This window comes from Schistocerca serialis, chromosome 4, assembly GCF_023864345.2.
Source record: "Schistocerca serialis cubense isolate TAMUIC-IGC-003099 chromosome 4, iqSchSeri2.2, whole genome shotgun sequence".
NCBI classification, from domain to species: domain Eukaryota; kingdom Metazoa; phylum Arthropoda; class Insecta; order Orthoptera; family Acrididae; genus Schistocerca; species Schistocerca serialis.
The window spans coordinates 100306113-100321163 of record NC_064641.1 but is presented as its reverse complement, the minus strand read 5'-3'; positions in this window follow the sequence as shown (position 1 = coordinate 100321163).

Here is a 15051-nt window from a genome sequence, read left to right as displayed (position 1 = left end):
ATATATCACGACACACGGCGAGTTTTCATAGAGTCAACACGTAAACACGTTTACATTTTACGTGAAATGTCAGAATCCAGATATTTGAAGGAATTTGTCTAACAACAATAATCTCACTTCCACAAACTAAGTACTGGTAGACGGCTCATGTACATACATGAACGAGCAAATATACGGAATTTGCATTTACCTGGTTTTGTGTAACCTTCTACATTAGCGTACCAAGGATGAATACTAACGTCAGTTTACCTCCACCCTCACTCTGTTCATATCCTCCTACCCCTCTCTCTTGCCGGCCGGAGTGGCCGAGCGGTTCTAGGGGCTACAGTCTGGAACCGCGCGACCGCTACGGTCGCAGGTTCGAATCCTGCCCCGGGCATGGGTGTGTGTGATGTCCTTAGGTTAGTTAAGTTTAAGTAGTTCTAAGTTCTAGGGGACTGATGACCTCAGAAGTTAAGTCCCATAGTGTTCAGAGCCATATTTGAACCTTCTCTCTTTCCATCTCTGCCTTCTCGACCTTCCCAATACCCCTCTACACCTTCCGCCTGCCTCATTCTTCTACCCCTCTTCCTCTCTGTCCACTTCCGCTTCCCCTTCCTCTGTCCATCCCCTCCTCTCTCCATCTCAACCTTTGATTGGTTGAACATATGAAGATTGTCCAATGAACAGCCGATGGGTACATCAGTAGCCTAAATATGTAATCATTAAGTCTCAATAAAGTGAAGACTTACAAGATGGCATCAAGCATGACAACTGCACCTTCTAAAATCGTTAAAATATATTCTGTTGAGATGGACTGGAGAACATAGAATTGTAACAATTGTATGCATATGTATCATCAAGACAGTCACACACATATGTGCTACTAGCTCAAACAGGAGCATCTCCATAGTGTCTACATCTACATGGATACTCTGCAAATCACAGTTAAGTACCTGGCAGAGGGTTCATTGAACCATCTTCACAGTAATTCTGCCGGTCGGGGTGGCCGAACGGTTCTAGGCGCTGCAGTCTGGAATCGCACGACCGCTACAGTCACAGGTTCGAATCCTGCCTAGGGCACGGCTGTGTGTGTTGTCTTTAGGTTAGTTAGGTTTAAGTAGTTCTAAGTTCCAGGGGACTGATGACCTTAGACGTTAAGTCCCATAGTGCTCAGAGCCAGTTTGAACCACAGTAATTCTCTTATTATTCCACTCCCGAACAGCGCGAGGAAAAAATGAACACTTATATTTTTCCGTGAGAGATCTGCTATCCCTTATTTTATTATGACTATCACTTCTCGCTATGTAGTTCGGCGTCAGCAAAATATTTTCGCATTCGGAGGAGAAATTTGGTGATTGAAATCTCGTGAGGAGACGCCGCCACAACGAAAAACGCTTTTGTTTTAACGGTATCCATACCAAATCCTGAATCATGTCTGTGACACTCTCTCCTCTATTTCGCGATGATACAAAACGTGCTGCTCTTCTTTGAACTTTCTTGATGTACTCCCAGACCGCGCAACAGTACTCCAAAAGAGGACTGACAAGTGCAGTGTAGGCAGTCTCTTTAGTAGATCTCTTACATTTTCGAAGTGTCTTGCCAATAAAACACAGTATTTAGTTTGTCTTTCCCACAACATTTTCTACGTATTCTTTCCTATTTAAATTGTTCATAATTGTAATCACTAAGTATTTAGTCGAATTTATGGCCTTTAGATTAGACTGATTATCTCGTAACCAAAGTTTAAAAGACTTCTTTTAACACTCATGTGGATGACCTCACACTTTTCATTGTTTGAACCTATTGGTAACAAATCTAGTAGCCCACCTCTAAATTACTCTAATGTGTTCTTTTATTTCACCTGTTGGGTATCCCAAACACTCAAACAGTCCCTTGGTGTATAGACTGCCCTGCACAACAGACATGTATGGGAACAGTATCGGCTTGCCAAATCAGCCTGCTTTGCAGGAGGGCATACAAGTCAGGGGTCAGAATTGGTATTCCGAGCCTCAGCATGTAGCATGTCCTGCAAGTTGGATGTGTTGTTTTGTAGTAGATCGGTCAGCTTATTGAACTGCATTGCAGGTTACGTGTGACATTGAGCATGCTTGGGGAACGGTTGAGATGGAGAGAGGATGGGATGGACAGAGGAAGAGGAAGTGGAAATGAACAGACAGAGGGGAAGAGGGGTAGAAGCATGAGGCAGGCGGAAGGTGTGGAGGGGTGGTGGGAAATCGAAAAGGCAGAGATGGAAAGAGGGAGGGGTAGGAGGATATGAACGGAGTGAGTGTGGAGGAAGGTATGGTCAGAGAGAGGGGGTGGTGGAAATGGTGAAAGAGAGGGGAGGAGGGGATGAAGAGACAGAGAGGGTGGGGAGGAGATAAACAGATAGAGGAGGGAGGATGGGGTGGAGGAAAATGTGGACACAGAGGAGGGAGGAGAAAGTGTGTCCAATATATCTGTCGAATGCATACGCAGAGAAACCTGCACGAATAAGACTGGTGGCTGAGGTGTAGTCATAAAGTCTTCAATCCGAAGACTGACTTTATCGTGCTCTCCTGCACGCTAGTCTATCCTATGTTTCATATCTCCGCCAGACGCAGACATATCAGGCGAGGAGTTGTTCACGGTCGAGATTTGCTGCGATCAGCGACTCTGCCGTGAGCAGCATGATTGCCTCTGGATTTGTAACTTGCTTGGTTCTGCTACGCCGAGTGTGGAATCAGTCGCCTGCTAGCTTCAGCCTGTGTTGTTGTTTACTGTGCTTGCGCTCGCTGACTTTTCACGTGTGAATTCCTCGAGCTGTCACGCTGTCTTACTTCTGTGCTTATCCCTGGCTGCGCTTTCGGAATTTCTGCTAGCGGGCTAGGTTGACACTCGGTGTGTGTTCACAGGCGCTAAGCGTCGTGGTCCTCGCGCTCATTTTCGAGTGTTTACGGAACGCTACCGCCTCGCCACACGAGGCATAACACTGTGCAAACCTCTTCATCTCTGCGTAACTACTGCGACGTACATCCATCTGAATTTGCTTAGTGTACTCAGCCTTGGTCTTCCACTAAAAACTTCTCCGTCTACACTCCCTCCGTTACCAAACTAATGATTCCTTGAAGCATCAGGATATGTCCCTTAACCAAACCCTTTTTTTAATTGAGCTTTGCAATAAATTTCCCTTTCCGCAATCCGAATCAGAATTCCTAATTAGTTTTTCAAACTAACTGTCCAATTTTCAACATTTTTATGTAACACCGTAGATCATAAGTTTTTACTCCATTTCTGTTGAAACGTGTATCGCCCTTTTTTAAATTTCGTTTGAGGCTACGTTACACACGAACGCCTTCACAAAAGACTTCCTAATACTAAAATTTATACAAAATATTAACGAATTCCCAGTTTTCAGAATTGCTTTTGTTGCTATTGCCCGTCGAATTTTATGTTCTCTGTATCTGTCGTTGCCAGTCATTTTTTTCACCCAAACAGCAAAACACATGCGCTACCCTGAGTGTCTCATTTCGTAATCTGATTCCCTCAGAGTAGCGATAATGGGGCTGTATTCCATTGCGTTTAATTTGCTTTTGTTGATGTTCATCTTCTAAAATTTCAAATGCTTCAAATGGCTCTGAGCACTATGGAACTTAACTTCGGAGGTCATCAGTCCCCTAGAATTTAGAACTACTTAAACCTAACTAACATAAGGACATCACACACATCCATGCCCGAGGCAGGATTCGAACCTGCGACCGTAGCGGTCGCGCGATTCCAGACTGATGCGCCTAGAACCGCTCGGCCACTACAGCCGGCTCTAAAATTTCCTCAAGCCACAAACCATTCTGTTAAACTGCTCTTGCAAGGCTTGTTTCATCTCTCACAGGCTTAAATGTCATCAAGAAACCTCAGAGTTTTTTTATTCCTTTTCTAAATATCTCATCGGTTTCCTTTATGCTTGCTCCACGTATTGGCTCAATAAGATCTGGTGTAGTGTACAAACCTGACTCACACCCTCCTTTACTATTGCTTCCCTTTTCATGTTCTTAGACTCCTACCACTGCAGTCTGGTTTCTGTACGAGTGGTAGACAATCTTTCGCGCCAAGTGTTTTATGCCTGCTACCTTCAGAATTTCAGTCAATGCTTTCGAGTCATTGTCAAAAGCTTTCTCTAAATCTTCAAATTCTTTAAACACACGTTTGCCTTTCTCCAACATATCTTCTTAGACAAGTCGTAGGATCAATAGCGCCTCGCATATTTCCGCTTTCGAACAAATAAAGAGCCACGTAATTAACTTTTGCTCTTCATAGCTACATGCCTGCAGTCCTGGTACATACTCAAATTCCCGCACAGCTATACCGTCACGCAGTTATAGAAGTTAAACAAAACGGCGAAGTACATATGGATTTCAGTATATACTAGGACACGTAAGCACAGTCTAACATACACAGTCACTACACTCCTGCCCATTTTTATTATATACTGCGATAGTAGCACTGCAAGCGTCCAGAAAGCTACACTTTTGAATACGACGTCGGATGAGTGCGAATAGTATCGTGTATATTGATTTGTGACGTAGGTTTTACATTAGGAGCCTATCTATTGCCACGAGGATAGGCAGTGACTAAAAAGTCACACTACATTTGTATTTCTTTAGGTTCGTAAGGATCGCAGGAGATGTTAAACAGTACACTACAAGAAAGTTTATTTACGATTCTCTTGTAAGCTAGAGGTATTTGCCGAAGAATGCCATTTTCTGTGAAAAACAAGAAGTTGCGAGTAAACAGCAGAAGATCTGACCGTCCGCAGGGAGGGGTCGAATATACTTCTCAACAACGTGAAGTTTTCTTCCCTACACTTACAGTCAAATCAGTGAAGTTGGAACCTAGCAAACTTGGATATACTGCAATACCTATAATTAGACAACTGTAACTGAAGGGAAAACGACGCAGAATTGTCAAAAGCAATAAAACTATTTCCCGACACAGAAGAGACCAGTTCCATAACATTGTTGCTAATTCTGAGTCACAAACGGCAAGACTCTTCAACAAATTCGCTTTTGAAGCAAAAAGAAATTCATTAAAAAATATTCGTGCGATAGAAAAAAGTGGGATGAAGCTTCCTGGCAGATTAAAACTGTGTGCCGGACCGAAACTCGAACTCGAGACCTTTGCAGAGTGAAAATCTCATTCTGTACTGCCACCCAGGCTGTGGATAAGCCATGTCTCCGCAATATCCTTCCTTCAGTGCTAGTTCTGCAAGGTTCGCAGAAGAGCTTCTGTGAAGTTTGGGTGGTAGGAGACGAGGTACTGGCAGAATTGAAGCGGTGAGGACAGGTCCTGAGTCGTGCTTGGGTAGCTCAGATGGTAGAGCATTTGCCCACGAAAGGCAAAGGTCCCGAGTTCGAGTCTCGGTTCGGCAGACAGTTTTAATCTGGCAGAAAGTTTCAGATCAGCGCACACTCCGCTGCAGAGTGAAAATCTCATTCTGGAAACATCCCCCAGGCTGTGGCTAAGCCATGTCTCCGCAGTATCCTATCTTTCAGGAGTGCTAGTTCTGCAAGGTTCGCAGGAGAGCTTCTGTAAAGTTTGGAAGATAGGAGACGAGATACTGGAAGAAGTAAAGCTATGAGGACCGGGCGTGAGTCGTGCTTCGGCAACTCAGATGGTAGAGCACTAGGCCGCGAAAGGCAAAGGTCCCGAGTTCGAGTCTCGGTCGGGCACACAGTTTTAATCTGTCAGGAAGTTTCATATCAGCGCACACTCCGCTGCAGAGTGAAAATCTCATTCTATGGGACATGTCTGTCGTCTATCAAGATGCAGCTAAGAGCGAGAGCCTGTGACAATTTTTTAGCAGGCTTCTGCACTGCACCCAACTGCTTGATTTCGGACTGAGCAAAAAGGAGGTCTCCAAATCCCTCACTGCAAACCAGGCCGCTAGCCATTATTGCAAAACTCCACTATTTTATTAACTTTCACTCCAGGCGTACGTATTCTTCACAACTGAAGTCTTTCATTTTTTATTTACTGAACTATTTCGCTCACTGTACTAATTACGAGGCCGTGATGAAAATTAAGGCCTCCGAATTTTCTTATGTGAAATCTGCTAAAGCTTTTTAAATAGAACAAATGTTATTGAGATTCTACATCTTTATTCTTCATGTCTGCATACACTACTGGCCATTAAAATTGCTACACCAAGAAGAAATGCAGATGATAAACGGGCATTCATTGGACAAATATGTTATACTAGAACTGACATGTGATTACATCTTCACGCAATTTGGGTACGTAGATCCTGAGAAATCAATACCCAGAACAACCACCTCTGGCCGTAATAACGGCCTCGATACGCCTGGGCATTGAGTCAAACAGCTTGGATGAAGTTTAAGAATGTACGAATCATTTGACTCCATATAAAAATGTTACGTGGCAAGGAAAGTGCCTGTCATAATAAGAACTGATAACGACAGAAATATATGCTTGTTATGCATGAAATATATGTTTATATTCTCTTGATTTCTGCGGAGTAATCTGGAATCACTCACAATTATTTATGAATAAGCTACAACTTATGTCAGTGAATGATTAAGATTCAGCGGTTTTTAGATTTATTTCACAAACATTGATCGCTCTTCATAATATGCTAATGCCTGGAACGCAAGACTAAAATAGCTATTTCGTTAATTTAGTAGAAAAATAATTAAAAACAAACATTAACCTTACATCTTGCTTTCTACAAAATGGGGAGAGGGCTAGTGTCTTTCCAACTGTTAGACGGTAACAACTTCCACGCCAGTGGGTGTCGCGACTGTATAATTATGTTACGCTGTGATCTGACTTGATTTATTCGACGCGATCATTAGACCTTCATGACTACTACCTCCATTAGGAAGCGCAGAAGTCACCGTGATACAAAGTGTGAATACATCTGCTAAGTCTTTGAGGAAGATACCTTCTACTTTTGCCATTACCTCATCCACAGGAATCACTGCGAATAACGGTGCGACCACCTACTGGTTTCGTCTATCTGATGACTTTTTTTTTTCATGTGAACACAAGTATTCGTAACGTCCCAACGACCACCTTAAAGTCAATTAAGAAAGAACATGAATTTGGGAAAGTTATCTTGGCAGCTACGACATCTTTCCCGATGAGCTAACACGAAAGAGTTTTATCAACAACTACATTGTACACCACTGAGCATATTTGTTAGCGAAAGAGAAAGAAGAAACATTGTATTTCAGCAATGGACAAATATCCATGTGACAAATGTGAAATTAATATCTCAAAAGTTAAGTCCAAAGTAATGCCATCAGAGAAAACTTTTATGTGGAAGAGAGTTGTAAGCGTAACGAAGAAGTTCCATGCGCCTACAATGCTCTTCCACAGAAAAAGTCGCTTGCTAGAACTCATCCAGTGCAGACGTACGAGAGCAGTTCTGATCTGAATTATTGAGATTGCGAATCGTGACGAGATTGTTTTCGAGTTTAGAAGTGTTTGTTGCGTGACGGGATTCACGGCTTAAGAAACTGATTTTATGAACTGAGACAGGAACAGATAGACACATTTAACCGTGCACTACGGGTTAATTGAAATCTAATAACGGAATTATTGAACATTGGAGTTGACTTTAAATTAGTTGGACCTTAAGGAGAAGTGAACATTCTGTGAAAGAATACACGCAATTAGTCTTGAGTAGGACGCAAGTACACGACATCATGAAGATAAAACAATTACGCTAAAGTATTGAGTTGTGCCGGCCGAAGTGGCCAAGCGGTTAAAGGCGCTGCAGTCTGGAACCGCAAGTCCGCTACGGTCGCAGGTTCGACTCCTGCCTCGGGCGTGGATGTTTGTGATGTCTTTAGGTTAGTTAGGTTTAACTAGTTCTAAGTTCTAGGGGACTAATGACCTCAGAAGTTGAGTCCCATAGTGCTCAGAGCCATTTGAACCATTTAGAATTGAGTTGTGGTAATCGCCAGGAAACTATAACTCAATCGGACTGACTTAACTAAACTATTCCGTGTGCATGTGGTGCGGGAGTTATAAGTATTTAGTGACAAAATAACAATAAAATGTTCGTTACCAGTTAAATACCCGGTATGGACTACATCATTAAATACACTCCCGGAAATGGAAAAAAGAACACATTGACACCGGTGTGTCAGACCCACCATACTTGCTCCGGACACTGCGAGAGGGCTGTGCAAGCAATGATCACACGCACGGCACAGCGGACACACCAGGAACCGCGGTGTTGGCCGTCGAATGGCGCTAGCTGCGCAGCATTTGTGCACCGCCGCCGTCAGTGTCAGCCAGTTTGCCGTGGCATACGGAGCTCCATCGCAGTCTTTAACACTGGTAGCATGCCGCGACAGCGTGGACGTGAACCGTATGTGCAGTTGGCGGACTTTGAGCGAGGGCGTATAGTGGGCATGCGGGAGGCCGGGTGGACGTACCGCCGAATTGCTCAACACGTGGGGCGTGAGGTCTCCACAGTACATCGATGTTGTCGCCAGTGGTCGGCGGAAGGTGCACGTGCCCGTCGACCTGGGACCGGACCGCAGCGACGCACGGATGCACGCCAAGAACGCAGGATCCTACGCAGTGCCGTAGCGGACCGCACCGCCACTTCCCAGCAAATTAGGGACACTGTTGCTCCTGGGGTATCGGCGAGGACCATTCGCAACCGTCTCCATGAAGCTGGGCTACGGTCCTGCACACCGTTAGGCCGTCTTCCGCTCACGCCCCAACATCGTGCTGCCCGCCTCCAGTGGTGTCGCGACAGGCGTGAATGGAGGGACGAATGGAGACGTGTCGTCTTCAGCGATGAGAGTCGCTTCTGCCTTGGTGCCAATGATGGTCGTATGCGTGTTTGGCGCCGTGCAGGTGAGCGCCACAATCAGGACTGCATACGACCGAGGCATACAGGGCCAACACCCGGCATCATGGTGTGGGGAGCGATCTCCTACACTGGCCGTACACCACTGGTGATCGTCGAGGGGACACTGAATAGTGCACGGTACATCCAAACCGTCATCGAGCCCATCGTTCTACCATTCCTAGACCGGCAAGGGAACTTGCTGTTCCAACAGGACAATGCACGTCCGCATGTATCCCGTGCCACCCAACGTGCTCTAGAAGGTGTAAGTCAACTACCCTGGCCAGTAAGATCTCCGGATCTGTCCCCCATTGAGCATGTTTGGGACTGGATGAAGCGTCGTCTCACGCGGTCTGCACGTCCAGCACGAACGCTGGTGCAACTGAGGCGCCAGGTGGAAATGGCATGGCAAGCCGTTCCACAGGACTACATCCAGCATCTCTACGATCGTCTCCATGGGAGAATAGCAGCCTGCATTGCTGCGAAAGGTGGATATACACTGTACTAGTGCCGACATTGTGCATGCTCTGTTGCCTGTGTCTATGTGCCTGTGGTTCTGTCAGTGTGATCATGTGATGTATCTGACCCCAGGAATGTGTCAATAAAGTTTCCCCTTCCTGGGACAATGAATTCACGGTGTTCTTATTTAAATTTCCAGGAGTGTAGTTTGATAAATGAGTAAATCAACGACTACTCATGAAAGACTATTTCATTGAAGTGCAAATATTCACGTCATTAGTTGAGAAGTGAACTTTAAAATATATTCGTATTACGACGCAATCTTACAAAGACTGAATCAAAGAGTATATCTGGATCTCGCTGCATACCAGCACAACAATTCCATAGCAACGACACAACAGCGTAAGAAAAAACTGTTAACTAAAATATTTCCTCGCAATCAGTGGTGTGTACTATTCGAACGAGAGAAGAATTAATAACTACTGCAAATCCGGGCAATCAACAATACAATATTAATAATAAAAAGCATCAATTATACGAGTTCGCATAAGTGGAAACGCTGCGGACTTGTAACTGAGAGACAACGACTACGCGAGGAACGCCTTTTAGGAAGTTTTTCACGTTTTTTTCAGGAAACGTTAGCGACAGCCCCGTACATTTGCACAAGCCCCGCCCATTTACCCCCCCCCCCCCCCCCACCACACCAACCAAGAGCGCATCAATATGATCTTTGGTAGTCCTCGTCGCTGTCGTGCTTTTTTTCGTCGTTTTTTGTTTTACCGCAGTTGTTCATACTAGCAGTGCTGTGCTGTTAGTACTTCTTAGCAGTTTGTGTAATACTGTCAAAATGAAACATAGATATGCACTCTCAATAAAGTTATCATACACAAGGTACCTAATCTTGACTATTGTGGCCAACTGCTGTCAAAACTGATATGTAACAAGACATTAAAGTATGATAAGATGTGTTGGAATGACACTGACGAAATTATGTACATATGTTTAACAATAGGCAGCTCTAAGACGCGCCACATACTCCAGTAGAGAAACATGGCTTTGTCTCGCCCCTTGGTGTACTATCAAATACTGAAGATATCATTCTCACAAATATATTGCGAATCATAGGTGGTGACCATGTTACGTGGCTCTGGCTGCACGGCAGCTGCAGGTACGTTTTCCACAGTCGTATAGGCGAATCTCGGTGAGGGCAGCGCGTCGTCCGCCTGCAGCAGGCAGCTACTGGAATTTTATTTCCACCGGCCCGCTTGCAGGGCAGTGCCGGCGCTTTTGTGGGTCCCCACATATATCTGCGGCAGGCGCGGACGGGGTTATCGCCGCGCTGCAGCCGCTCCCCTCCAGTGGCCATCCTGAGGGCCCACACAGCAGAGGGGGCAGGGCAGGGCAGGGCAGAGCCTTTCCATAGCCGCAGGGGCGGCAGGGGTGGGTGCTATGTGGGACAAGCTGCAGTCTGGCACTCTCGACGAGCGTCGAGGTTTCGCATGCCCTTAGTGTGCTGACACACTTGCTGGCTCTAAGCCATTTCTTTGTTCTTTTCTCTTATTCTGGAAGCGTCCGTACAAAGTTTATCAGCTTGTGTGACAGTACAAGACTGAATAAAGGCGAAGCAACTTTTATGGCCTTTGTAGGTATAGAGGCTTATGTCGACCTAGAAAAGGCGTTCGACAACGTAAAATAGAGCGAGGTGTTCGAAATTCTGAGAAAATGAAGACAGGTAATATTTTTAATAAAATGGTTCAAATGGCTCTAAGCACTATGGGACTTAACATCTGAGGTCATCATTCCCCTAGACATAGAAATACGTAAACCTAACCTCAGGACATCATATACATCAATGCCAGAGGCAGGATTCGAACCTGCGACTGCAGCAGCAGCGCGTTTCCGGACTGGAGTGCCTAGAACCGCTCTGGCACAGCAGCTGGCTATTTTTAATTTTATAAGATCCAAGAGGGAAGAATTAGACTGGAAGACCAAGAACGAAGTCATCGTATTAAAAGGGTGTAAGACAGGGATGCTGTCTTTCACCTTTGCTGTTAAACCTGTACATCAAAGATGCAATGTCGGAAATAAAATAAAGGTTCAAGAGAGAGATCAAAATTCATCGTGAAAGGGTGTCAGTGACAAGATTCGCTAATGACATTGCTACCACTGAGTGAAAGTGAAGAAGAATTACAGGATGTGTTAAATGTAATGAACAGTCTAATGAGTACAGAATATGGATTTAGAGGGAACCAGAGAAAGACTAAAGTTATTAGAAGTAGTAGAAATGACAATAACAAGAAAATTAACATCAAAATTGGTCACCAAGTGACAAGGCCAAGATAATCTGCCACCTTGGAAGCAAAATAAGATGGACAAAGGAAGAGGGACACAAAAGCAGATTAGCACAGGCAAAGAGGGTATTCTTGAAGGAGAGAAGGATACCGGTATGAAACACCGGTCCTAATTTGAAGAAAAAATTTCTGGTAACGTGCGTCTCGAGCACAGTATCGTTTGGTAGTGAGACATGAACTGGGGGAAAACAGGAATGGAAGAGAATCGAAGCGTTTGAGATATGTTGCTACAGAAGAATTTTGAAAAGCAGGTAAAGATGAAGATTGAGGAGGTTCACTGCAGAATCGGCGGTAAGACACTGATATGAAGAAAAAACAGGATGATAGGGCATGTGTAAAGGCATCACCAGGAACCTCCATGGAAGTAGAGGGAGAAGTGTAGGGGAAGAGAGAGAGTGGAATACAGCCAGCAAATATTGCGGACGCGGCGTTCAACTGATACTCTGATGAAAACGTTGGCGCAAGAGAGGAATTCGTGGAGGGTCGCATTTAACTAGTCATGAGACATATACACTACTGGTCATTTAAGTTGATACACCAAGAAGAAATGCACATGATAAACGGATATTCATTGGACAAATATATTATACTTGAACTGACATGTGATTACATTTTCACGCAATTTGGGTGCATAGATCCTGAGAAATCAGTGCGCAGAACAACCGCCTCTGGCCGTAATAACGGCCTTGATAAGCCTGGGCATTGAGCAAAAAGAGCATGGATGGCGTGTACAGGTACAGCTGCCCATGCAGCCTGAACACGAAACCACAGTTCATCAAGTGTAGTGACTGGCGTATTGTGACGAGCCAGTTGCTCGGGCACCATTCAGCAGACGTTTTCAATTGGTGAGAGATCTGGAGAATGTGCTGGCCAGGGCAGCAGTCGAACATTTTCTGTATTCAGAAAGGCAGGTACAGGACCTGCAACATGCGGTCGTGCATTATCCTGCTGAAATGTAGGGTTTCACAGGGATCGAATGACGGGTAGAGCCACGGGTCGTAACACATCTGAAATGTAACGTCGACTGTTCAACGTGCCGTCAATGCGAACAAGAGGTGACCGAGACGTGTAACCAATGGCACCCCAAACCATCACGCCGGGTGATACGCCAATATGGCGATGACGAATACAAGCTTACATTGTGCGTTCACCGCGATGTCGCCAAACACGAATGCGACCATCATGATTCTGTAAACAGAACCTGGATTCATCCGAAAAAATGACGTTTTGCCATTCGTGCACCCAGGTTCGTCGTTGAGTACACCATTGCAGGCGCTCCTGTCTGTGATGCAGCGTCAAGAGAACCGCAGCGATTGTCTCCAAGCTTATTGTCCATGCCGCTGCAAACGTCGTCGAACTGTTCGTACAGATGGTTGTCTTGCAAACGTCCCCATCTGTTGACTCACGGATCGAGACGTAGCTGCACGTTCCGTTACAACCATGCGGATAGAATGCCAGTCACCTCGATTGCTAGTGATACGAGGCCGTTGGGATCCAGCACGGCGTTCCGTATTACCCTCGTGAACCCACCGATTCCATATTCTGCTAACAGTCATTGGATCTCGACCAACGCGAGCAGCAATCTCGCGATACGATAAACCGCAATCGCGATAGGCTACAATCCGACCTTTACCAAAGTCGGAAACGTGATAGTACGCATTTCTCCTCCTTACATGAGGCATCACAACAACGTTTCACCAGGCAGCGCCGGTCAGCTGCTGTTTGTGTATGAGACATCGGTTGGAAACTTTCCTCATGTCATCACATTGTAGGTGTCGCCACGGCACCAACCTTGTGTGAATGCTCTGAAAAGCTAATCATTTGCATATCACAGCATCTTCTTCCTGTCGGTTAAATTTCGCCTCTGTAGCACGTCATCTTCGTGGTGTAGTAATTTTAATGGTCAGTAGTGTACATAATGTGGAACTTTTGACAATGTTTGCTGGAATACACTCTTTGAAATTCTCTAAATATCACGAATAAATTACAAGGAGTGAAGGAATATCTACAAACAAACCGCTGTTATAAAAATTGGATGGCATGAAAGGGAAGCAGTCGTAGAGAAGGGCGTGAGACTGTAGCCTGTTGCCAATGATACAAAATCTGTAGCACATTAAGCAGCAGTAGAGGAAACTGAGGAGAAATATGTGAAACGTCCCCTTTGAACAATTATACATGACTGTGCTTAAACTGACACACAATATTTTGCTAGCGCAACGCAATCTGACTTTCAAAATTCCGTACAGAAGAATGGCCCTGACTAACATTAAACTATACCTTTCACAAATCACTTACCTCACAAAAATCTTCGCTGCTCAAGCTACTGCAATACAGCGAGCGCCACTACTGCCAGCTAAATAAAAGATTCAAACTATGGAAGGCACTAACTACTGATAGGGATAGTTAGCAAATGAAAGATATTAATAGAGAACAAACAATGTATTTACCTTGATATCATCATATATAAATATAGCAGTTCATGACAAATTTCAAAACTCCGCCATCTCTCTCCCCACATCCACCGCTGCTGGCGGCTCACCTCCAACTGCGCAACGCTACGCGCTGTTCACAGCCAGCTGCCTAACACTACAATGGCGAGTATTACAACAATGCAAAGCAACCACAGACTGCACACAGCACAGCCAGTGATTTTCATATTGAGCGCTACGTAATGTTGCCAATAAGAAAACATAAACAGCCTACTTACATAGCCCCCATGCTCCCCACAAAAAAATTTTACAAATTGGATTGGGCAGTGGCCAATACAGATTTGAAAAATTTTTCATAATTACAATAACAAAGAAATCAAATGCACACACTTATTGATACGATGTTGGTCAAAAGCTAAAATTTTCTCACAGTCTATAAAGACAGTCCTGATCCATCACAGTGAAATTACAGTGTTTTTCTTTTTTTTCAAAGTCTGAACAGTAAAAGAGAATGCACACGGAAGTAGTGGATTTCCATGCAGTCTTGAAGAAGTAGCGTTGTCCTTCCAACGGAAAGACAGTGCTGACTCTTGACATGCTGACAGATAATGCGCCACAACAGAGCAAACCCACAGCAGAGTCAGTCGAAGTTTTGAAGAATATTGGTGGGTAGGTCATCACAGAGTAGACCCACTGCAGTCCTGGTAGAGATTACGGTATTAGTGGGCCACCAGAGGTGCAGACCCACTGTAGTCCTTGTAGAGATGGCCAGCAGCCATCAGTTGTGACTGTGCAGGTGCATATTCACCATCGAAGAGTCTTGCAGAAAATATAGCAAGTCCATAACCACCACTTGTGCACTCACAAAAATTTTTTTTGAAATGTCCTTAGAACCAGCAATGCTGTTATCCAGTCCCTTGCTGAATCATTAACACACGTGCAAACACTATCAGTCCCTACTTCTCAC